Source organism: Rousettus aegyptiacus, unplaced genomic scaffold, assembly GCF_014176215.1.
Source record: "Rousettus aegyptiacus isolate mRouAeg1 unplaced genomic scaffold, mRouAeg1.p scaffold_m13_p_9, whole genome shotgun sequence".
In the NCBI taxonomy this organism is placed as follows: Eukaryota; Metazoa; Chordata; class Mammalia; order Chiroptera; family Pteropodidae; genus Rousettus; species Rousettus aegyptiacus.
In genome coordinates this window covers 76951591-76978304 of record NW_023416312.1, presented here as the reverse complement: position 1 = coordinate 76978304, position 26714 = coordinate 76951591, and the positions used below count along the sequence as shown (strand labels likewise).

The following is a 26714-nucleotide window of genomic DNA, read 5'->3' as shown; positions in this document are numbered from 1 at the left end:
TTCAAGATTTAGATTACTTTATGTTAGACATTTAATATTTAAATAAAATGAATGACTTCTCTGAAGTGAAAATTTATCAAAATTGATACAGAAAAAGTAGAAAAGTCAAATAATATTAACATTCCAGGCCAAAATGCCTTACAGCTGAGTCCTATGAAGTATTTGAAGAAGAAATAGCTTCAATATCTTTCATAGACTAGAAATAGGATATAGCTCAACTCATTTTTGGGGGGCTTCTACAACCTTAGTACAATTTGAGAAAGGCAAATGACAAGGCAATCTCATTCATTAATATGAGCGCAAAGGTCCTAAACCAAATTTTAGCAAACTAAATCTAGCAATAAATGGTTGAAAGGATGATATATCTTGAATAAGTTGGGTTTATTTCAAGAAATGCAAGAATGTTTTCACATTACAGTATCAATTGTTTCGATTGACGATAATAACATATTAAAAAGGAATCATGTGGTAATCTGAGAATGTGCAGGAAAAACATAAAATTCAAAATCTATTTATGATAAAAACTAATATCTAAATAGGAATAGAAAAGAAAGAATGCACTTAATTTATAAGAATCATTTAAAAATTTACAGCCATCATATTTAATGGTGAAGAATTGAAAGCTTTTCCTTTGAGATCATGACCATTACAAGGATGCCCCTTGTCATCACCATTTCTCTTTAACGTTGTAGTGCAGGTCCTAGCAGTGCAGTAAGGGGAGAATGGTATAAGACTTTGAGAGAATAAACCAGAATCTTTATTATTTGCATAGGACATGACTATATATGTAAGTATTCTAAAATACACACAGATAAATTATTTAAATAATGAGACTGTTCAACAAGGATGCTGGATAAAAGATTTATACACAAAATTCATTTTTTTCTACATAATGGCAACAGTTAGAAAAATGGAAACTAAAAAAAAATACCTTTTTTTTTGCAGTGGGATTGCTGTCCGAACACAGGAGTCATAAAAACCACTGCAAAATCTAAGCCAAAATGGGAAAGAAAAAGACTCACATTAACATCGTCATCATTAGACACAGAGATTCCGGCAAGTCTATCACTCTACTGTCCGCCTGATGTACAAACGTGGTGGGATAGACAAAAGGACCATCAAAACATTTGAGAAGGAGGCTGCTGAGATGGCAAAGGGCTTCTTCAAGTATGCCTAGGTCTTGGACAATCTGAAAGCTGACCCTGAGCATGGCTTCACCACTGGTATCTCCCTGTAGAAATTCAAGACCAGCAAGCATTATGTGACCATCATTGGTGCCCCAAAAACATGATTACAGGCACATCTCAGGTTGACTGTGCTGTCCTGATTGTTGCTGCTGGTGTTGCTGAATTTGAAGCAGGTATCTCCAAGAATGGGCAGACCTGTGAGCATGCCCTTCTGGCTTACATGGTGGGTGTGAAACAACTAATTGTTGGCATTACCAAAATGGATTCCACTGAGCCGCCCTGCAGCCAGAAGAGGTACGAGGAAATCGTTAAGGGAGTCAGCACATACATTAAGAAATTGGCTACAACTCCGACATAGTAGCAATTGTGCTGAGTTTTGGTTGGAATGATGGCAGCATGCTGGAGCCAAGTGCTAACATGCCTTGAAGGTTCAAGGGATGGAAAGTCATCTGTAAAGATGGCACTGCCAGTGGAACCACACTGCTTGAAGCTCTGGATTGCATCCCGCCACCAACTTATCCAACTGACAAGCCTTTGCATCTGCCCCTCCAGGATGTCTACAAAATTGGTGCATTGGTGCTGTCTCTCTGAGCCAGGTGGAGACTGGTGTTCTCAAACCCCGCATGATGGTCACCTTCACTCCAGTCAATGCTACAACTGAAGTAGAGTCTATTGAAATGCACCATGAGGCTTTGAGTGAGGCTCTTCCTGGGGACAATGTGGGCTTCAACGTCAAGAATGTGTCTGTTGAAGATGTTCATCATGGCAATGTGGCCGGTGGCAGCAAAAATGACCCACCAATGGAAGTAGCTGGCTTCATGGCTCAGGCGATTACCCTGAACCATCCAGGCCAAATCAGTGCCAGATGTGCACCTGTGCTGGATTGTCACACAGCTCACATTGCTTTGCAAATCTGTTGAGCTGAAGGAGATTGATTGTTGTTCTGGGAACAAGCTGGAAGATGGTCAAAGCTTTTGAAATCTGGTGATGCTGCCCTCATTGATATGGTTCCTGGCAAGCCCATGTGTGCTGAGAGCTTCTCTGACCATCTTCCTCTGGGCTGTTTTGCTGTTTGTGACATAAGACAGACAATTTCTATGATGTCATCAAAGCAGTGGACGAGAAGGCAGCTGGAACTGGCAAAGTCACCAAGTCTGCCCAGAAAGCTCGGAAGGCTAAATGAATATTATCCCCAGTACCTGCCACCCCAGTCTTAATCAATGGTGGAAGAACCATCTTGAAACGGTTTCTCTCAATTTGCCAACGAAATCAAGTCAGTAATCAAAAACCTCTCAAAAAACAGAAGTCCTGGATCAGGTGGCTTCATAGAACTTTACCAAACATTCAAAGATGAATTATTCCTCTCAAACTCTTCCAAAAAATTCAAGAAGAGGGAAAGCTCCCTAACCATTGCCTTGATTCCAAAACCAAAGACATCACAAAAAAATGAAAACAATAGGCTGATATCTCTTGTTAACATTGATGCAAAAATCCTCAACAAAATATTAGCAAACCAAATTGAGCAATACATTAAAAACATCATACACCATGATCAGGTTGGATTTATCCCTGGGATGCCAGGTTGGTACAATATCTGCAAATCAATTAATGTGATCCGTCACATTAACAAATCGAAAGATTAAAACCATATGGTCATATCAATAGATGCAGAAAAAGCATTTGACAAAATCTAGCATCCATTAATGATAAAAACTCTCAACAAAGTTGTAATACAGAGAACATATCTCAACATAATAAAGGTCACGTGACAAACCTACAGCGAACATCATACTCAATGGGGAAAGGCTAAAAGCATTTTCCTTAAGATAAGGAACAAGACAAGGATGCCCACTTTCACCACTCCTCTTCAACAATGTATTGGAAGTCTTAGCCAAAGCAATAAGACAAAGAGAAATAAAAGACATCTGAATTGGAAAAGAAGAAGAAAAACTCTAGTTATTTGCCAATGACATGATACTGCATGTAGAGAACCCTAAAGATGCCACTAATAAACTGTTAGAACTGATCAATGAATTCAGTAAAGTAGCAGGATACAAAATTCATATTCAGAAGTCAGTGGCATTTTTATACACCAATAATGAACTTTGGGAAAGATAAATTAAGAAAACAATCCCATTTACAATTGCATCAAAAACTATAAAATATCTGGGAATCAAATTAACCAAGGAGGTAAAAGACCCATTCTCAGAAAATTATGAGTGATTGAAAAAAGAAATTGAAGAAGATACAAATAAATGGATGCATATACCATGCTCATGGGTAGAAAGAATCAAGATCTCTAAAATGGCCATAATACGCAAAGTAATCTATAGATTCAATGCAGTCCCTATCAAAATACCAATGGCATTTTTCAGAGAGCTAGAACGAACAATCCTAAAATTTATATGGAACCATACAAGACCCTGAATAGCCTCAACAATCTTGAGAAAGAAGAACGAAGTTAGAGGTATCACACTACCTGATATCAAACTATATTACAAGGCTACAGTAATTGAAACAGCATGGTACTGGCATAAAAACAGATACATTGATCAATGGAACAGAATAGAGAGCCTAGAAATAAATCCATGCCTATCTGCTCACTTAATATATGACGAAGGAGGCAAGAATATACAATGGGGTAAAGATAGTCTTTTCAATAAATTGTGCTGAGAAAATTTGACAGATATGTGCAAAAAAAAAACAAAAGAGAGAGAGAATCTGGACCACCTTCTTATACCATATACAAGAATAGACTCAGAATGGATTAAAGACTTAAATATAATACCCCAAACCATGGAACTTCTAGAAGAAAAGATAGGCAGTAATCTCTCTGATATTGCTACTAGTAATTTCTTTTCAGACATATCTCCTTGGGCAAGGTAAGCAGAAGGAAAAAATTAACATATGGGACTATGTCAAACTAAAAAAATCTTTGCACAGCAAAGGAAACCATTAACAAAACAAAGACAAGTGACTGAATGGAAGAAGATATTCACTTATGATATATCTGAAAGGAGGTTAATATCCAAAATACATAAAGAACCCATACAACTCAACAACAACAAAAAACAAACAATCCAATTAAAAAATGGGCAGAAGACCTAAACAGATACTTCTCCAAAGAGGAAATACAGATGGCCAATAGACATATGAAAAGATGCTCAAGGTCATTAATCATCAGAGAAAGCAAATTATAACCACAATGAAATATCACCTTACACCTGTCAGAATGGTTATCATCAATAAATCAGAGAACAAGTATTGGCAAGGATGTGAAGAAAAGGGAACTCTTATACTCTGTTGGTGGGATTGCAAATTGGTACAGCCACAATGGAAAACAATCTAGAGGTTTTTTAAAAAATTAAAAATCGATGTACCTTTTGACTCAGCAATTGTACTTCTGGGTATTTATCCAAAAAATACCAAAACAATAATTCGTAAAGATCTATGTACGCCTATGTTCATGGCAGCACAATTTACAATAGCCAAGATATGGAAGCAACCTAAAAGCCCATCAACAGACCATTGGATAAAGAAGTTATGGTTCATATATACAATGGAATATTACTCAGCCATTAAAAATACGAAATCCTACCATTTGCAATGACATGAATGGACCTAAAGGTTATTATGCTGAGTGAAATAAGTCAGAAGGAGAAAAAAATACCATATGATTTCACTTATATGCAAAATCTAAGAAACAAAAAGGACAAACTAATCAAAAATGGACTCATAAATATCAAGGATAGTCTGGTGGTGGCTAGAGAGAAGGGGAGTTGGGAGGCTGGGAGAAAAGGATGAAGGGTTAAAGGTGTACAATTTAGTAGTTGATAGATGTTCACAAGGATGGGGAACATGACATAAGGAATGCAGTTAGCATTAATGTAATGGCTAGGTGGAGAGCCAGAAGAGAGTAAGAGCAATTAGGGGAATTGTTTCATAGACCATATAAATGTCTAACCAATGTACTGTATACTTAATAATAATAAAATAAAATTTAAATAATATTGATTTAATGAATGAGTGAGTGAATGATTGAGTGAAGTGGGGTATACATATATGAACCCTGTTCTTAGCATATGCTGTCTCCTGGTTTGACAAGTGGTAGTATGGTGAAGATTTAGTTTAGACTTGAATTTTAGTGTGCTTATTTGTGGTTTTAGAATGGTCGTGGTCTGGGGGGAATCATGACATAGATTTAGACTTTCTCTTCCAGTGCTGGTTCATGAGTGAGACTTACGTTGTTTAGATTATCCTTTTCTGAATAGTGATATGGATATAGATCTTAATCTGGACAGGAGAAATCCTACTAACTTGGTATGTGTTAGAAGGTTGTCTGCTCAGTGATTTGGGGAATATATGTCCACATAAGGTCCTGAGCTAGGCAGAAGGCCATCCCCCAGCTCACTGGCTACTAGGGTTAAGAACTGGGCTTTATGAGGGTTCCCTTTTGTTGGGGAAAGACGTGGTATGTGAAAGAATCATGAACTGAGCAGGGACCATGCATGGTTGCTGGGCTGTGGTATGTATATGAGCTCCACTCTTGACGGAAGGAGATGATTTAATAGAGAAAATAGTCAGGAAAAAAATGAGTTATTCAAAGTAAATTTGATGAAATATCACTTAAAAATATTGCTGCAAAAACTCTAATGAGATACTAACAAAGAGAATATCATCATGCATTAACCATGACCAAGTGGAATTCATTCTAGAAATGTAAAGATGCTTTGGTGTGATAAAATATATTAATATTATAATATTTATCATATTAAAAGATAAAAACTATATGACGCTCTTATTATATGTCCTCAAAGGCATTTGAGAATATTCAGTGTTTATATTTTGTAAAAACTTAGTGAAACAGGAATAGATGGATATTTCTTTAACATGATAAAAAAATTATTGACCTCAAACAAAAAGCCAGCAACATCTTTTATATATCTTTGAACTACCTCTTATTTGCCTTTTTTATCATCAAATGTTATTTTAATGGGTCTCAAAATTCTGTGACATACTTGGTCAAGTTGTTTCCATTAAAAAGTACTGATTTAAAAACTAATAACTTAAAAACTATCACCCACAAAAAAATCTCAAATGGTCTCAAAAACATTTTCCTTTCCTTCTGAAGTGTTTTAAATGCATTGTAATCATCAATAAGTATTTCACTATTAAACTTAAATGGCAAATTGAGAGAAACCGTTTCAAGATGGTTCTTCCACCATTGATTAAGACTGGGGTGGCAGGTACTGGGGATAATATTCATTTAGCCTTCCGAGCTTTCTGGGCAGACTTGGTGACTTTGCCAGTTCCAGCTGCCTTCTCGTCCACTGCTTTGATGACATCATAGAAATTGTCTGTCTTATGTCACAAACAGCAAAACAGCCCAGAGGAAGATGGTCAGAGAAGCTCTCAGCACACATGGGCTTGCCAGGAACCATATCAATGAGGGCAGCATCACCAGATTTCAAAAGCTTTGACCATCTTCCAGCTTGTTCCCAGAACAACAATCAATCTCCTTCAGCTCAACAGATTTGCAAAGCAATGTGAGCTGTGTGACAATCCAGCACAGGTGCACATCTGGCACTGATTTGGCCTGGATGGTTCAGGGTAATCGCCTGAGCCATGAAGCCAGCTACTTCCATTGGTGGGTCATTTTTGCTGCCACCGGCCACATTGCCATGATGAACATCTTCAACAGACACATTCTTGACGTTGAAGCCCACATTGTCCCCAGGAAGAGCCTCACTCAAAGCCTCATGGTGCATTTCAATAGACTCTACTTCAGTTGTAGCATTGACTGGAGTGAAGGTGACCATCATGCGGGGTTTGAGAACACCAGTCTCCACCTGGCTCAGAGAGACAGCACCAATGCACCAATTTTGTAGACATCCTGGAGGGGCAGATGCAAAGGCTTGTCAGTTGGATAAGTTGGTGGCGGGATGCAATCCAGAGCTTCAAGCAGTGTGGTTCCACTGGCAGTGCCATCTTTACAGATGACTTTCCATCCCTTGAACCTTCAAGGCATGTTAGCACTTGGCTCCAGCATGCTGCCATCATTCCAACCAAAACTCAGCACAATTGCTACTATGTCGGAGTTGTAGCCAATTTCTTAATGTATGTGCTGACTCCCTTAACGATTTCCTCGTACCTCTTCTGGCTGCAGGGCGGCTCAGTGGAATCCATTTTGGTAATGCCAACAATTAGTTGTTTCACACCCACCATGTAAGCCAGAAGGGCATGCTCACAGGTCTGCCCATTCTTGGAGATACCTGCTTCAAATTCAGCAACACCAGCAGCAACAATCAGGACAGCACAGTCAACCTGAGATGTGCCTGTAATCATGTTTTTGGGGCACCAATGATGGTCACATAATGCTTGCTGGTCTTGAATTTCTACAGGGAGATACCAGTGGTGAAGCCATGCTCAGGGTCAGCTTTCAGATTGTCCAAGACCTAGGCATACTTGAAGAAGCCCTTTGCCATCTCAGCAGCCTCCTTCTCAAATGTTTTGATGGTCCTTTTGTCTATCCCACCACGTTTGTACATCAGGCGGACAGTAGAGTGATAGACTTGCCGGAATCTCTGTGTCTAATGATGACGATGTTAATGTGAGTCTTTTTCTTTCCCATTTTGGCTTAGATTTTGCAGTGGTTTTTATGACTCCTGTGTTCTGGCAGCAAACGCCTTGGAAAAAAAAGTTTTTTGATCTTTTATGGTTTGAGTAGCAAGTGACTGAGTATGCTCTAAAGCAAAGTGTTACAGCTTATATATATATGTAAAATTTTTTAAATTTCAAAAGTTTCCTGGGTTAAAGAATAACCTTTCACTATTTGGCACCAACTGAAGGCAAGGATGCTGCCGCCCCAGGCAAATGTGTTGTTTAAAGCTGTGTAAATATATCTGCCATGGAAGCCCTTTGGCGGGCTGAATTAAACCTGGATTCCTCGATAGAAGTGGGGCAGCTGGTTGAGCAGGAAGGTGAAGTGTTGTTTTGGGATGAGAAAGTGAGATGGAGAGAAGGAAGGAGGGAAGGAGGAAGGGGAGAGAGAGAGAGAGAGAGAGAGAGAGAGAGAGAGAGAGAGAGAGAGAGAGAGAGAGAGAGGTTACAAAACATAGAATCGAAAAGTGTTATGTAATGAATGGTCTGGGCTGGTGCAGTGTGTATGTGTGTGAGAGAGAGAGGCAGAAAGACAGACAAAGACAGACAGAGACATGCTTGAGTGAAGCCATTAACTAGGATAGATGAGGTGGTCTATATAGGAATACTTAAGGATCTCAGCTCTTACTCTGCATTTTCCTTACCATCTAGGTTTCTATTTGTTTTGCTAGTTTAAATGATATCCTTTGACCTCCACATTTGACCTATGAACTCATTGAGCTTTTTTACATTTCTTCATTGTTCCCAGTTTAAATCGTATTTCTACTTGTCAGAGAATGTTCTTCAACTTTATTTGTTTTAGTCTTAGATTTATAATTAAACCTATTCAGTGCTCATTGTTGGTTCTTTTGCCAAAATTTTCCAATAATTTCTTTGTTGGATGAAACTTAACCCCTAGTAGAATCCTCAGAAAAATACTTGAATACAATATTTCTTGAGTTCTGAAAGTTTAAAACTAAAATCCTTGGCTCACACTTTTTTACTTGAGTTTTTAAAAAATGTTTCTTCATTCTTACTTTCTATAATCCAGTCATGTAGTTTGATGCCACCTGATTTTTGTTTCTTGCAGGTCACTTTCTTTTTTTGGTCTGTAAACCCAAACGATTGTCTCTTTATAATTAATATCTGTTTTACTAGGCTATATCTCAGAGAAGACAGTAAATTTCCTCAATTACACAATGGGTTCTTTGAATATGTAGAATCAAGTGTTCTTTTATTTCCAAAAACTTTTATTAAAATATTAGATATTAGCTTGTTTTTTGTTATTTGGTTTTTCTTTTTAAAAGATTTCAGATATATTTTATCTATAAATATCTCTTTACCTCTTTATTTTGATCTCTTAGCTTTACTTCATTCTCATTCTTTCTTTCCCTTACTGTACTTTTCGAACATACCCATTCTCACTTGAGTGCTTTGTCATTTAGTCTTCTGAGATGATTTTGTCTTTTTCTTTAATTTCTTTCCTTTCAGTCAGTGCTCATTTCCGTTTGTTTCTATTCTGAGTTTTTAAATTTCTGATAGTATTTTTCATATCTGTAAATGCTTGTTTAATATATTTAATCTATACTTCTCTCTGCTTTGTGCATATTGATGCAGATGGCAAGATTTCATTTTTTTATGGCTGAGTAATAGTCCATTTTGTGTGTGTGTGTGTGTGTGTGTGTGTGTGTGTGTGTGTGTAATCTCACCTCTTCTTTATCTATTCATCCATTGATGAACATTCAGGATGTCTCCATATCTTGACTACTGTAAATAATGCTGCAATCAACATACAGATGCACATGTTCCTTCAAATTAGTGTTTTGGCTTTCTTTGGATAAATACCCCGGAGTGAGATAACTTGGTTCTTCTGTGTCTCTTGTTGTAGCCTTTGTTTTAAAGTTTATTTTGTCTGGTATAAGTATTGATACCTCAGCTTTTTTATTGTTTGTTTCCATTTTCATGAAACATCTTTTATCATCCATTTACTTTCAGTCTGTGTGTGTTGTCTTTCAATCTGGTGAGTCTCTTGTAGGCAGCATATATAAAGGTCTTATTTTCTTATTCATTTGGCTACTCCATATTTTGATTGGAGCATTTAATCCACTTAAATTTAAAGTAATTGTTACTAGATATGTTGGTATTACCATTTTATTATTCATATTTTTTATCTTTTTTCCCTTTCTTCTTCTTAAAAAAAGTCCCTCTAACATTTCCTGCAGTACTGGCTTGGTGGTGACGAACTCCTTTAACTTTCTCTATCTGTCTTTTGATTCTAAATCATAGCATTTTGGGTAGAGCAATCTTGGTTGTACGTCCTTACTTTTCATCACTTGAAATATTTTGTGCCAGTCCCTCCTGGCCCTGCAAAGTTTCTGTTGAGAAATCAGCTGACAGTCTTATGGGAGCTCCCTTGTAGGTAACTAACTGCCTTTTTCTTACTGCTTTTAAAATTCTCTCTGTTTTTAATCTTTGGCATTTTAATTATGGTGTGTCTTGGTGTGGGCCTGTTTCAGTTCATCTTGTTTGGGACCCTGCACTTCCTGGGCTTGTATGTCTCTTTCTTTCACCAACTTAGGGAAATTTCCAGTCATTATTTCTTGAAATAAGTTTTGAATCCCTTACTCTCTCTCTTCTCCTTCTGGTACCCCTATGACGAGAATTTTGGTACACTCAGTGTTGTCCTAGAGTCCCCTTAAACTATCCTAATTTTTTTTGGATTCTTTGTTCTTCTTGTTTTTATTGAGTTTTTTATGCTACCTTCTTTTCTAAATTGCTAATTCAATCCTCTGCTTCATCTAATCTACTATTGATTACCGGTAATGTATTTTTCATTTCAATTATTGTATGTTTTATTTTGGACTGATTCTTTTTTATGTTTTCTATCTTCATTTTTATATCTTCTATCTCTTCGTTAAAGTTCTCACTGAGTTTTCTACTCTTCTCCTAAGTTCATTGAGCATCCTTATTACCAGTGTTTTGAACTCTGCATCTGGTAGATTGTTTGCCTCCATTTTGTTTAGTTCTTTTTCTGGAGCTTTTTTCTGTTCTTTCATTTGGGACATGCTTCTTAGTCTCCTCATTTTAGCTGCCTCCCTGTGTTTGTTTCTACGTATTAGGCAGAGTTGTTATACCTCCCAGTCTTGGTAGAGTGGCCTGTGGGACCCAGTGGTACAGTCTTCCCTGGTGATCTGAGCCGGGTGCTCCAGGTGTGTCTCTTGTGTAGGTTGTGTGTGCTCTCCTATTGTAATTGATGAGCCTTGGTTGCTGTTTGCACATCAATGTGAGGGATTGACCCTCAGACTAGTTATGAGGACTGATCATGGCAAGTGTAGGAGCTGTTATGCAAAGGCTGACCCTACAGTTCAGGATTTTCTTTATCAAGGGTCTGGTGCCTGCCCAGTCAGCCCTTTGGGTGTGTCATCCTCAGATGTGATCCCAGGTGGTGCTCTGGCTCAGACTGAATCTGCCACAGGTGTGTGGGTTTGGGCCTTTAGTGATGTTATGTTTTACTATTGCTGATATCTTGCAGAAGTCCCCTGTCTTCCTCACAATGCTTGCCTGGCATTTCATATAAGTGGAATCGTGTAATATGTGATCCTTTGTGACTGGCTCCTTTCACTTAGCATAACGTCTTCAAAGTTCATCCATGTTGTAGCAGGTGTCAGTACTTCATTCATTTTTACAAGTGAATAATATCCCATTATATGGCTATATTACAATTTCTTTATCCTTTATTCAGTTAATAGACATGTGGGTGGTTTCTACTTTTTGGCTTTTATGAATAATCCTGCTATGAACATTTGTGTACGACTTTTTACGTGAATATATGTTTTCATTCCTCTTGTGTTATACCTAAGAATGAAATTCCTGGGGCATAGTGGAACTCTATATTTAGCACTTTGAGGAATGACCAGATTGTTTTCCAAAATAGCTGTAGTGTTTTACATTTCCATCAGCAATCTATGAGGGTTCCCATCTCTCTACATCCTCACCAAAACTTGTTTTTGTCTGTCTTTTTTTTCTTTTTTAAATCATAGCCAACCTAGTAGATATGAAGAGGTATCTCAATATGGTTTTGGTTTGTGTTTCCCTAATTATTAGCGACGTTAAACATCTTTTTCGTGTCCATATTGGTCACTTGTATACCTTTTTTTGAGAATATCTATTCGAGGCTTTCGCCAATTTTTAAATTGAGTGATTTGTCTTTTTATTGTTGAGTTTTAAGAATCTTTATGTATTCTGTATAGAAATCAATTGTTACATACATTATTTGCAAATGCTTTCACCTATTTTGTGGGTTGTCTTCACTTTATTGATGGTGACTTATGTCACACAAAATTTTAAAATTTTGATGAAGTCCAACTTTTCTATTTTTTCTTTTGTCATTTGTGCTTTTGATGCAGTATCTAAGAAACCATTGTTCTTATTCAAAGTCACAAAGATTTACTCTTCTAATATTTTAATAAATAATTTTTAAATATTAATTTTTATCTAACCCCTTGCTAAACTTTCTAATTAATTATAATAATTAGCTATATTTTCCTTTTGACCTTCTATGTATGTGAAGATATAATCTGCAAATAATGAGTTTTAATTTTTTTCCAATCTTTAAATCTTTGTTTTCTTATCGTCACTTTCTGCCCAGTATAATGTTGAATAGAAATAGTTATAGTGGATATCGTTGTCTGATTCCTGATTTATAAAGAGAAAGCTTTCAATATATCTCCTTTATGTTTGATGTTGTTGTAGGTTTTGTTTTGTTTTCTGAGATTAAGGAAGTTACAATTCTGGAAAACATGGCCGAGAGAGAGATGTCCTCAGATCTCTCCCCCTGAAACAACAATAAGCTGAACACCTAAAACTGAACAAAATAACACCCAAGCTGCACACCAGCACTTCTGAGCATGGGATCTGTGCATAAGAGTTACCATAGGTCAGGACCCCTAGTGTCGGGTAGTGAACTGGGAGAAATAAAAAAACTGTCTCTCACAGCCATTGGAGCTCCCTGTAGGAGGAGAGGAAGGAGAGAAGGAGCAGCGGGCAATGGGTTTTATAAACAGCTCTGCTTGGGAGAGTTTGTGAGTTCTATGCAGGCAGCAGCAGGGCCCAGTCATTGGGGCAGAAAGCAGAGAAGCGGGATGGGACCTCAGAAAAATAACAGTTGATTTTTACTAGCCCTTGTTGCAAAACAGAGGCTGAGCTGAAGCTCCCAACCCAGAGGGCCCTTCCTGCAATATCCACTGAGACCGAATACCATGGAACCGAAGGAGAATCTGAGCAGACACTGCGGAGACTGAAGCTACCACTTGCAGCCTCTGGAGCTCCCTGCAAGAGAACAGAGAAGGGAGAAGGTGTGGCAACTTCCTTGAACAGCCCTTCCTGAAAGTACTGTGAGTTCCATGCAGCTGACAGCAGGGCTAAGCCATAAGGACAGAAAGCAGAGAAGTGGGATGGGACCACAGAGAAACAACAGTTGATTTTCACTGGCCCTAGTTGCAAAATTGAGGCTAAGCTGCAGCCCCTGACTCCCAACCTAGAGGGCCCCTCCCCCCATACCCTCTGAGACCAATCACCATGGAGACAAAGAGGAATCAGAAGAAACGCTGCTGAGACTGTCACTGGCATTGAAAGGGACTAAAACTGAAGGTAGTGAGCATGATTAAATATCTACAAGAAAATAAAAAAGGCATAATTTAGATTTTATATAAAGCAGGGATCCAAGAGGATTAGATGCCACCTACTGGAAATCAAAAGAAAAGCACCTTTATTATATAAAGAGAGACCTTTATGTAATAAATCTTTCTGGAAGAAAAAAAAAAACAGAATACGCATCTATTAATTACCAGGCAGAGAAATAGTCCATTAAACACCATGAACAACCAAGGTGACAGGCATCTCAGAAAGAAAATGAAAAATCTCCAGAAATTAAGCTTACAGATATAGAAATATGCAATTTAAATGACTGAGAATTCAGGATGGTATTTCTGAAAAAACACAATGAGTTCTGAAATGAATCATATCAACAATTTCAGGAACTGAAAAAACACCTAGGAGACCAGAGCAATGTGAATATCCTTTTAATGTTCATAATGTTAACCACACACCAAAAATTCGGAAATGAAGTACATAACACAAAAGAAGAACCAGAGGGAAAACACACAAAATCCAACCAAAATAAAGAAAACAGAAACACAAGGACAAGGAAACAATGAAAATACTGAGCTAACAGAAAGCAAAAGATACAATGCCTAGAAAAAGATCTCATATTTCAATAATCACCCTAAACGTAAATGGACTGAATTCACCAATAAAAAGGCACAGAGTTGCAGAATGGATCAAAAAACAAAACCCAACCATATTCTGCCTCCAGGAGACACATCTCAGCTCCAAGGGCAAATACAGACTCAAAGCGAAAGGGTGGAAAATGATATTTCAAGCAAATGGCATTCAGAAAAATTCAGGAGTAGCGGTACTAATATCAGACAAAATAGACTTCAAAATAAAAATGGTAAAGAAAGATACTGAGGGATGCTTCATAATAATAAAGAGATTCATGCACCAAGAAGATATAACACTTATTAATATCTATGCTCCCAATCAGGGAGCCCCGAAATATGTAAACAGACCAAAGAGACCTAAATACCCCACTATCAGATATGGACAGATCATCCAAACAGAAAATCAATAAGGAAGTAACATCTTCAAATGACACATTAGACCAACTGGACATAATTGACATGTATAGAGCTTTCCATCCCAAACACTTGTTTATAATTTCTTCCCTAGTGCACATGGAACATTCTCAAGAATTGACCACATACTGGGACGCAGAGGTAGCCTCAACAAATATAAGAGGGTTGAAATCACACCAACCATATTCTCTGATCATAATACTTTGAATCTAGATATCAACTGCAAAGAGAACTCAGGAAGAACCACAAATACATGTAAAGTAAACAACATGCTACTGAAGAATAACTGGGTCAGAGAAGAAATAAAAAGAGAGTCAAGAGATACATAGACACAAATGATAATGATAGTACAACATATCAAAACTTTTGGGACACAGTCATAAGAGGAAAGCTCATATTATTACAGGCCTCTCTCCAAAAACAAGAACAAGACCCCCCAAAACCTAATGTTTCATCTTAAAAGAAAACTAGAAAATGAAAAACAAATGAGGCCTAAAGTCAGCAGAAAGAAAGAAAGAATCAAAATTAGAGCAGAAATAAATGAAATTGAAAACAAAAAAATTTATAAAATAAAAAGAAACAAAGAGCTGGTGCTTTGAGAACGTTAATAAAATTGACAGCCCCCTGGATAGACTCACTAAGGAAAAAAGAAAAAGGACACCTATAGGGGAAATTATGACTGACATCACAGAAATACAAAGGATCATACAAGAATACTATGAAAAAGCATAGAACACCAAATGTAATGACCTAGAAGAAATGGACCAGTACTTAGAAAAATACAACCTTCCTAGACTGAATTAAGAACTGGAAAATGTAAATAGACCCATTTCTAGTATGGAAATTGAAACACTCCTCGAAAACCTACCAAAAAGTATAAGTCCAGGACCACATTGCTTTACTCTGACTTCGAATTATACTACAAAGCAACAGTAATCATTATGTCATGGTATTGGCAGCAAAACAGACACACCAACTAGTGGAACAGAATTGAAATTCCCATATTTATATGAGCAAATAATTTTTAACAAAAAAGCCAAAAATATACAGTGGAGAAAGGAAAGCTTGTTCAATAAATGGTGCTGAGAAAACTGGAAGGCCTCCTGCAAAAGAATGAGACTAGACTATTGTTTATTACCACACACCAGTATTAGCTCAAGATGGATTCAGAACCCGAATATAAGATCAGAATCAATAAAATGGACAGAAGAAAACATAGAAACTAAGCTCAAGGACCTTGTACTTAAAGAGGATTTTATGAATTTGACCTCAAAAGCAAGAGAAATGAAAGCAAAAATAAATCAAACTAAAAAGCTTCTGCTCAGCAAAAGAAATTGTCAACAATGTAAAGAGACACCCAGCCAAATGGGAAAATATATTTGAGAGCAATGCCTCCGATAAGGGCCTAATATCCAAATTATACAAAGAACTCATACAACTCAGTAACAACCAAAAAACAAATGATCCAGTCAAAAAATGGGCAGAAGACCTGAACAGATATTTCTCCCTTGAGGACATACAAATCCCCAACAAATATTTGAAAATATGCTCAACATCGCTAGCTATTAGGGAAATGCAAATCAAAACCATCATGGGATACCATCTCACACCTCTTAAGATAGCTATAATCAACAGGACAAGTAATAAAAAATGTTGGAGAGGATGTGGAGAAAAAGGAACCCTCATACTCTACTAGTGGGACTAAAAATTGGTAGAGTCACTATGGAAAACAGTATAAAGGTTCCTGAAAATACTAAGAATCAATCTACCATATGATCCAACAATTGCACTACTGGGTATTTATCTCAATGACTTGAAAATCCATATCTAAAAAGATATATGCACACCGACGTTCATAGCAGCATTATTCACAGTGGACAGGATATGAAAGCAATCGAAGTGTCCTATGATAGATGATTGGCTAAAGATGCTTTGGTACATATATACAATGGAATATTACTCAGCCATAAGAAGAGATAAAATACTGCCATTTGCAACAATATGGATGGACCTTGAGATAATCACGCTAAGCGAAACAAGCCAGACAGAAAAAGTTGAAAATCACATGACATCACTTATGTGTGGGATATAAACGTAAAAGTAACAAATGAACAAGACAAACAAACAGAGACTCATGGACATGGACAATGGACTGGTTGTTACCAGAGGTAGGGGGTGGTAGGGGGAGGTAGATGGGATAAAGGGGGTCAAATATGGGGGTAGGGGTAGGGTGAAATGGGTAAATGGGATCAAATATATGATAGCTGAAGGAAACCGGAGTTTGGGTGGTAAACACACAAAAGAATATACAGATGCCAAGTTATAATGTACACCTGAAAATTATATAATTGTATTAACCCATATTACACCAATAATCTTAATTTTTATAAAGTTAAAAAAGAGAGAATTTTAAAAGCAGCAACAGAAAGGCAGTTAGTTACCTACAGAGGGTCTTCCATAAGACTGTCAGCTGATTTCTCAACAGTAACTGTAGGTCAGAAGGGATTCGTGCAATATATTCAAAGTGTTGAAAAGCAAGGAAATGTAAAGATTACTCTACTCAAAAAGCTGTCATTTAAAATCGAAAGACAGATAAAGAGCTTACTAGACAGGAAAAAATTTAGTGAAGTTCATCAACCCCAAACCAGTATTACAAGAAATGTTAGAGGGACTTCTTTAAGAATAAGAAGAAAAATGAAAAAATAAAAAGATAAAAAATATGAATAATAAAATTCAGTAACTTCGTATCTATTGAGAATTACTTTAAATGTAAATGAAGTAAATGCTCCAATCAAAAGATAGGGTGACTGAATGGATAAGAAAACAAGACCCTTACATATGCTGCCTTCAAGAGACTCACTTCCATTTGAAAGACACACAGACGGAAAATAAAGGAATGGAAAAAGATATTTCATTAAAATGTAAAGGAATGAAAACCTGGAATATCTATGCTTATACCAGACAAAATGGACCTTAAAACAAAGGTTATAACAAGAGAGAAAGAAATACCTAGTAATCCCATTTCTGAGTATTCGTCCAAAGAAACTGAAAACACTACTTTGAAGGGACATATGTGTCCGTATGTTCATTGCAGCATTATTTAGAATAGGCAAGATATGGAGGCATATTGTGTGTCCATCAATGGATGAACGGATAAAGAAGTGGTACATTATACAATAGAATATTATTTGACTGTAATAAGAACAAAATCTTACCATTTGCAGCAACATGGATATACTTAGAGGGTATTGTGCAGTGAAACAAACTAGAAAAAGAAAAACAAATGCCATATGATTTCGTTTATATGTGGAGTCTAAAGACCAAAATAAATAAACAAACAAAGCAAAATAAACTCATAGACACAGAGAACATTTTGATGTTTGCCAGATCGGATGAAGGTTTGGGGGATGGATGAATGAGGGGAAGGGATTAATGAGTACAAAATGATAATTACAAAGTAGTCATGCGGATGTAAAGTATAGCATAAGGAATATAACTATGTATGGTGTCAGGCGGGTACTAGATTTATCGGGGTGAGCACTTCATAGGTTATATAAATGTTTAATTATTATGTTGTACATCTGAAACTAATATAATATTGTATATAAACTAAAAATATTTTTTAAAAAGATGTTGTTAGTTAAAAAACTGTAAAATTAAATCAAGTTTACACTCTTCTGATAATCCAATTTACTCATTAATCCTTTTTTCTATTGCGGAATTCAGTTTGCTATTATTTGTCCAGGATTTTGCAACAGTGTTTATGATATAGATTAACTGGTAGGTTTTCTTTCTTAAACTATTTTTTGGGAAGATTTGTTCCCCTAGATTCATAAAATGAATTGAGGAAGGCATGCTCCTTAACTATTTCCTGGAAAACTACAGAAATTTCAGTGTTTTTTTCATTGAACATGTGGTGGAAATCACTTGTGATGCCATCAGGGCCTGAAGTTTACAGGAAGCTTTTTTTTTTATTACTGATTCTATTTCTTTAATACTTATAGGTCCATTTATTTATCTTTTTTTTCCTTTGGCAAGTTATTCTTTTTCTCCAGGAAAAAATCCATTTCAACCAAAACTTCAAATTTAGTGACATAAAATTCCTTATAATATTGTCTTATTCTCTTTTTAATACCTGCAACTCCCATATTTCTGTCCTCTTTTGCAGTTCTAACATTAGTCCTTTGAGTCGTTCTGTGTCTCTGTCTCTCTCTCTCTTTCTCTATCAATTTCATCATGAGTAAAATTTTCTTATCAATTTTCTTAGTCTTTCCAAAAAACCAACTTTTTTTTTGTCTATGGCCATGCTACCTGAACAAGCCTGATCCTGTCTGATCTCAGAAGTTAAGCATGGTCGGGCCTGGTTAGTACTTGGATGGGAGACCACCTAGGAAGACCAGGTGCTGTAGGCATAAAAATATAAAAAACAAAAAATAAGGGATTGTAAGCTGACAAAGTCCTTGCAATCTGTGAGGTCAACCAAGGGTTGCCTCGCCTAAAAAACAAACAAACTTTTCACTTTGTTGATCTTCTCTAGGTATGTTTGTTTTCTGGTTTATTAATTTCTACTTTTAAATTTATGACTCCCTTCTTTTTGCTCTTTTTGGATATATTTTCCTGTTCTTTTTTTAACTTTATGCAATGGATACGTAGCTCAATAAACTTCAGCCTTTGTTCTTTTCTAATATATACATTTTAAACAGTTTCCTTTAATCGTTGAATCTCACAAATGTTGACATTTAGTGCTTTTGATGTCAGTCACTTTGAAATATTTTCCAATTTCCATTATGATTTCTTTTTGACCCATAGTATGTTTGTAATTTCAAAATTTATGGGCATTTCCTAGCAACATTTTTGTTATTGATTTCTAGCACATTTCATTGAGGTTTGAGAACAGGATTCATTGTATATAATCTGTACAATTTCAGTCCTTTGAAATTTGTTGAGATTTGATTATGATATTTGTAAATGTTCCATGGATGCTAGAAAAAAACATATATCCTATATTTGTTGAGTAGTGTTATATATATAGTTAATAGGTCACATTTCTTAATTGTGTTGTTCAAATATTTTATGTCCTTACTACATTTTTTTTGTCTATTTGTTTAATCAATTACTGGGAGATATAATAATACACATTCTCCAAATTTCTACAGGTCAGCAGCCACCCTAGTTTTTGAGGGGTTATCACAGATCCCCCACATTTGAAAGGAAAACCACAACATAAATCTGGCTTCTGGTTTGTATTTTAATAAAATTGTCTTAGATTTTTTGTCTTCTCTTCATATGGACTTGGGGGAATGGTACAGATAATGTTTGAAGAACCAGTTCTACATTTTAGTGCATTATGGAGGGAGTACTCAACCGTTCCTTGGTTCACTCTTTAGAAGTGGAGGTATATATTGCCTATTGTCCTTAGCTTTGAGCTTTAGCCAAAATTTCAAAACAGGAAAATTCTCATTCATATTTTATACCCCTCACACAAATTATATATTATATGCATCCAGATATATTTATATGTAATGTTGTTTACAAAAATGAAATCATCCTATTTGTTTTATTTCCACACTTGTTTTTAAAAAACCTTACAATACATAGAATGCTATATCAATGTAGGTTCATCAATGATAACAAATGTACCACTGTGGTACAGGATGTTGATAATGCAGGAGGTTGTGCATGTGTGGAGACAGAGGATATATGGAAATACTCTGTACTATCAGCTCAATTTTGCTGTGAACCTAAAGCTGCTTTATTAATAAAGTTTATTAATTTAGAAAAAGTTTTTAAAAAACTTTACACTAGTGATTTATCTGTTTTTTTTTAATAGTTACATAGAATTCTACCGTATGGATTACTATGATTTCTTTAACAAGCCCTTTATATTTAGGGGATTTTCATCAATTTTTTATCTTTACAAATAATGCCACAATGATCATTAATATATATCCATGTTTAAGTATTTCTACATGATAAATTCACAAAGTGTAGTGGCCAGGTCGATGAGTCTGCACCTTTAAAATATTTATAGATGTACAATATTTATAGATACACAAAATGTACTCCAATAATATTGGCCTAATGTATAATCCCACCACAGTGTTAAAAGAGTGGCTATTTCTCTACACTCTTGCCAAACCTGGAAATTGTCAGTATTTTAAATCTTTACTAATCTGATAGGTCAGATGAAATATTTTGATTTGCATTTTTTTTGTTATTAATGAAGCTGAGTATCTTTCATACATTTATTAACTATTTGTATATTCTCACATCCTTCACCCATATTTCTAATGTATTGTTGGTCTATTGATTTGTAGGAATTCTCTTTTGTATTAAGTAAAGTCTTGTCTGCCATATGTGTTGCAAATATTTCTTCCCAATTTGTTTTTTATCTTTATTTATGTTGTTTCAAGCTTTGCAGGTTTTAAAATTTTTGTGTAGTTGAATTTATGTCTTTTTGCCTTTGGAGCTTCTTGGTTTTGTGCCATGCTTACAAAAACTTCACCCATTTCTTTCTTTCTTTTTTTTCTCATACTACTTTTATAGTTCTCTTATATCTTTGATGCATTTGAATGTATTTTGGAATAAGGTATTACGTCTTACATCATCTTTATTTTTCCAACTGGCTAGCTAGTTTTCCAGACACCTTTATTAGACAATGTTATATTTTCTCTACTAATTTCAAAATGCTACCTTTACCAAAATCTAAGTTGTCATATGCACTTAATTTGTTTCCAAACTTCCCATTGTATTTCATACTGTTTTAATTACCATATCATACTTTTAAAATTATTGTCACCTTACAATTGTTTTAAATGTCTAGTGGCACTAGGCTTCCCTGTTAACTTATTTTTTATAAATTCCCTAGATATTGTTGCATATTTTTACTGAAATAAAACTTCAAGGTCATTTTTTCCTACTATTGGAAAAGTACCATGAGATTTTCAAATCAGAGTGGTTATAGATTTCCAAATCAATTTAGGAAGAATTAATGCTTTGCAGAATTCAACCCTTTAATGTCTCTCTGGAAATAAATTAGTTTTCTTCATGTAGGTTTTATATAATTTCTTTATTCATATAGTATTTATTGGGCACCAGTAATGTGCAAGGCACTGTTTAAGATGCTGGACACAAAAATTAATCAATTTTCTATTTTTATGCTTACATTTAGAGGGAGAGGAAAATGATATTTTAAAAAACAAACATATAATACAGTGACAAGTGCTATAAACAAAGCCGAACAGGAAGATAGAACATGAAGGAAGAGAAATGCTATATTGAGTGGTCTTCCCTTTCTGATAGGTGAAACTTGAGCAGAAACTTAAAGGAAGTGAATGAACCAATCATGCAAGTATCAGGGTAAAGAGCATTGAAGCAGTAAGTACAAAGCAGTAAGGCTCAAGCATGATTGGCTTGTTTGAAGTGTAGGTGATAAGATCTGAGTGGTAACCAGAGGCCAGGTTATGTAAATCCTTATATGTCATGGGAAGAAGTTTGAATTTTATTCTGAATGGGTTTTAAAGCCACTGGAGGTTTTAAAGAAAGAAGTTTCATGTCTGATTTCTTCTTTTAAAGGATCACTATCATTTCTATCAGAAGGTTAGGGGAGCAACCTTGTAGGCAGGGAAACCAGTTAAGTCTAAGAGATAGATAATGGTAGATTGAGCCAATCTAGAGGTATTACTTAAGTGAGGGTGACAGATGAGACAATAATTTAGTGAACTGAAGCTACCAGGAAGGTAGACCCTAGACCCTGGATAATCTCTCTCTCAGTTTTGCTGTGAACCTGAAACTTCTCTAAAAAATAAAATCATTTTTTTAAAAAGAGTGATATATATAGAGGGTTTTGAGAGAAGCACTAATGCACATTTAATGGGAGTTCAGAAGAAAAAGGAAAAGAAAGGGTGAGAGAAAATATTTGTAGAGATAGACTAAGAATTTCTCAGAACTGATTAAAGAAATCAATCTACAAATTTAAGAAACTTAATGAGGTTCATATGGGATAAATAAATGTATACCTGACATATTAGAGTGAAACTTCTAAAAGTCAAAAGCAAAGAAAAAAGTCTTAAAAGTAGCCAGAAAATCCAGACCCTTTACCCTTGTTGAAAAAAGAAACAGGACAAAATGAAGTTGCTTTTGCTAAGCCACATCACCAAACCAAAACTTAACAAACCCAATTGAAATTTTAGACTCTCCCAGGAGTAGAATCTTTAAACTAATCAGTCCGAAATTTCCTGGTCAACACTAGAGAGGCAATTTGTCTGATAAGTCCCCCTGCCTTTCCCTACAAGAAGGTGTCCTTGCCTGAAACAATCCACTCTTTTATTCTTAGTCCCACTCTCTTTCTGCCTGTAAAATCCTTCCACTTTGTACAACTCATTGTAGCATCCTTCTAGTTGATAGATTGGACACCCCTTGGTTCATGAATTGCTTAATAAAGCCAATTACATCTTCAAATATACTCAGATAAATTTTGTTCTTTAACACCCTAAAAGAAACAATAATTAGAATGATACCTGAATTCTCATGTGCAACTTTGGGAGCCAGAAGACAGTGAAAAATCCTTAAGATGTTAAATGAAAGTAACTGTCAACTTAGAATTCTATACTGGTGAAAATATATTTCAGTAAAGACATTAAAATAAAGACATTTTCAGACCAACAAAACCTGAAAGAATTTACTGCCAGCAGGTACCTACTAAAGGAAATTTTAAACACTATTCTTCAGGCAGAAGGAAAATGATCCCAGACAGAACCTCAGAAATATAACAAAGAAGGAATGTAGAAGAAAGTGGTAAATTAATGGGTACTAAGTAAACACTGGATAAAATAGCAATAATCAAGTCTTGTGAAACATATATAAATATGTATTTAAAATAAATGACAACAAAGCTTGATTTTGCAAGGTAAAAAGTTCTAAAGATCTGTTGCACAATACTGTGAATATAATTGATACTACTACTGAACTATAGGCTTAAAAATAGTTAAGATGGGAATTGCAAATTGGGGCAGCCACTATGGAAAACAGTATGGAGATTCCTCAAAAATTAAAAAAAAGAACTACCTTATATCCCAGCAAATTCACTTCTGGATGTTTATCCAAAGAAATTCAAAACACTAATTCAAAAAGATATATGCATCCCTATGTTTCTTGCAGCATTATTTACAATAGCCAAGATATGGAAGCAACCTAAATGTCCATCAATAAATTGCTGGATAAAGAAGGGGTGGGATATTATTTGGCCATAAAAAAGAAAGAAATCTTACCATTTGGGATAATGTGGGTGGACCTAGAGGGTATTATGCTAAGTGAAATATGTCAAACAGAAAGATGAATACCATATGATTTCACTTATATGTGGAATTTAAAAAAAATAAATAAAAGAACAAACAAAACAGAAATAGACTCATAGACACAGAGAGCAAACTGATGGTTGCCAGAGGGAAGGGAGTTTGGCGGGCTGGGTGAAAAAGGTGAAGCATGAAGAAGTACAAATTAGTAGTTACAAAATAGTCATGGGGATGTAAAGTATGAGAAATATACTTTAAGAAATATACATGGAAGCAACCAAAGTGTCCTATGATAGATGATTGGATAAAGAAGCTGTGGTACATATATACAATGTAATATTACTCAGCCATAAGGAGAGATGAACTACTGCCATTTGTGACAACATGAATGGATCTCAAGATAATCATGCTAAGCGAAATAAGGCAGACAGAAAAAGTTGAAAATCACATGAGATGACTTATATGTGGGACATAAACCTAAAAGCGACAAATGAACAGGACAAACAAACAGAGACTCATGGACATGGACTATAGACTAGTGGTTACCAGTGAAAATATATTTCAGTAGAAACATTAAAATAAATACATTTTCAGGCCAATAAAACCTGAAAGAATTTACTACCAGCAGATACCTACTAAAAGAAATTTGAGGAGTAAGGGAAGAGGGGTGAGGTAAAGGGGGTAATGGGGTCAAAAATGTGGTGTCAGAAAGAAATCTAACTATGGGAAGTGAACACACAGTGTAAATATATATATATATATATATATATATATATATATATATGCCTTACCGTTAAAGTGTACAGTTGAAATTCATTTGATTTCATTAACCAATGCCATCATAAAATAAATAAGTAAATAAATAAATAAATAAGCAAACAAACAAACTTAAGAAATATAGTCACTAATATTGTAATAAATATGTATGGCGTCAAATGGTACTAGACTTATCAGGGGAATCACTTCATAAGTTACATAAATGTCTAACCACTATGCTGTACCCTTCAAACTATCGTAAAAAAATTTTTTGGTGATGTAGAGTAGAGCATTCGGAATATAGTCAATATCATTGTAATGGCTATGTATAGTGCCAGATGGGGCACAGAGTAATTGAGAGGATCACTTCATAAATTACATAAGTCTATGGTCATACTACTCTAAACACGCCCGATCTCGTCTGATCTTGGAAGCTAAGCAGGGTTGGGCCTGAGTAGCACTTGGGTGGGAGACCACCTATGAAGACCTGGTGCCGTAGGTGTAAAAAAATAAAAGCATAAATGTCTAATCATTGTACCTGAAACTAAACTAAAATAAATTGCGTAAGAATTTTGTAGACCTTTAAAAATGGCACATTATTCTACTTTCTAAAATGGCATTCCCTGTTATATTTTATTTTGATTCTTCTAGAAAATGAATATATACATCATATTTTTGTTAAACTTAATAGATAATCTTGAAATGGCTTTATGTAATAGTAGATTCAAATTTGTACCTTAATATCCTTATACTTTAAAAAGATTCCTAGGTTTGTTAAGTTCTAGTTATATCTTTAAATGTCAAATGTAGAAAATAAAAGTTAAAGGGATCTTGGGAAACATGACAGAGTGAGAGATGTCCCCAGATCTCTCCCCTTGAAACAACAATAAGCTGAACATCTAAAACTCAGCAAAAAATCACACAAAATGCACACCAGCATGTCTGAGCATGGGACCCATGCATAAGAACTACCACAGGTCAGAACCCTGGGTGGTGAGCGGTGGACTGGGAATTATAAAGAAGCTGCCTCCCGCAGCTGCCAGAACTCCCTGTAGGAGGAGGGGGAGGGGAGAAGGTGTGGCTAACTATGAGTTCCCAAACAGCTTCCCCCCCACCCCCCAGCCTGGAAGAGTTTGTGAGTTCCACGCAGGCAGCTACAGGGCCCAGTCATCAGGACAGAAAGCAGAGATGCAGATGAGCAGAGAAACAACAGTTGATTTTCACCGGCCGGGTTGCAAAGCCGAGGCTGACCTGCAGCCCCGAACTCCCAACCCAGAGGGCCCCTATCCCCCATACCCTCTACACCGCTGAGTCCCAAAGGAATCTGAGTAAACACTACTGTTGCTAACACTGACAGGGACTAAACTTAGGGTAGCGACCATGATTAAATAGCTATCAAAATAAAAAGGCATTTTTAAGGCTTTATATAATGCAGGGATCCAAGAGGATTAGACGCCACCTACTGGAAACCAAAAGAAAAGCACCTTCTTTGCAGCAGGCTAAAGAGACATCTTTATATAATAAATCTTCTTTAGGAAATAAAGCAGAATACATTTCCATTAATACCCAGGCTGAGAAATAGTCCATTAAACACCATGAACAACCAAGGGAACAGGCATCTCAGAAAGAAAGAAAATAAAACTCCAGAAAATAAGCCTATAGACATAGATATGCGAGTTAAATGACAAAATTCAGGATGGTACTTCTGAAAAACCACAGTGAGTTCTGAAACAGGTCATATCAACAATTCCAGGAATTGAGAAAAACAACCAGATGAGCAGAGCAAAGAGATTGAAAACTACACAAAAATCCCAAATAGAACGTCTGGAGATGAACACACGGCAAGAGTTGAAAAATGAAATAGCAAGCTTGGGAAATAGAATTGACCAAATGGAGGAAAGGATCAGTGATATTGAGACAGAAATCTAGAAGTAAATCAGAAGGAGGCAAAGAGAAAACGTGGAATGAAAAATAATGAAAGAGAAATTCAAGAACTAGCTGACACCATCAGCAGAGGAAACATAAGAATAATGGGCATGGGTAATGGAGCAGGGACTAGAAAGCATTTTCAGACATATAGTTGTGGAGAATTTCCCAAATCTAAGGAATGACCTGAAGCTTGGAATTCAAGAAATCAACAGAAC

At 35.9% G+C, this 26714-nt stretch overlaps 4 pseudogenes; 3 read left to right on the top strand and 1 right to left on the bottom strand.

Moving 5' to 3' along the window:
- Positions 1-1001: 1001 nt before the first annotated feature.
- LOC107497743 lies at positions 1002-2370 on the top strand (annotated as a pseudogene).
- A 4079-nt stretch (positions 2371-6449) lies between these two features.
- LOC107497746 lies at positions 6450-7818 on the bottom strand (annotated as a pseudogene).
- Positions 7819-18815: 10997 nt separating this feature from the next.
- LOC118608227 lies at positions 18816-18933 on the top strand (annotated as a pseudogene).
- Positions 18934-24953: 6020 nt separating this feature from the next.
- On the top strand, positions 24954-25072 carry LOC118608277 (annotated as a pseudogene).
- The last annotated feature ends 1642 nt before the right edge of the window (positions 25073-26714 follow it).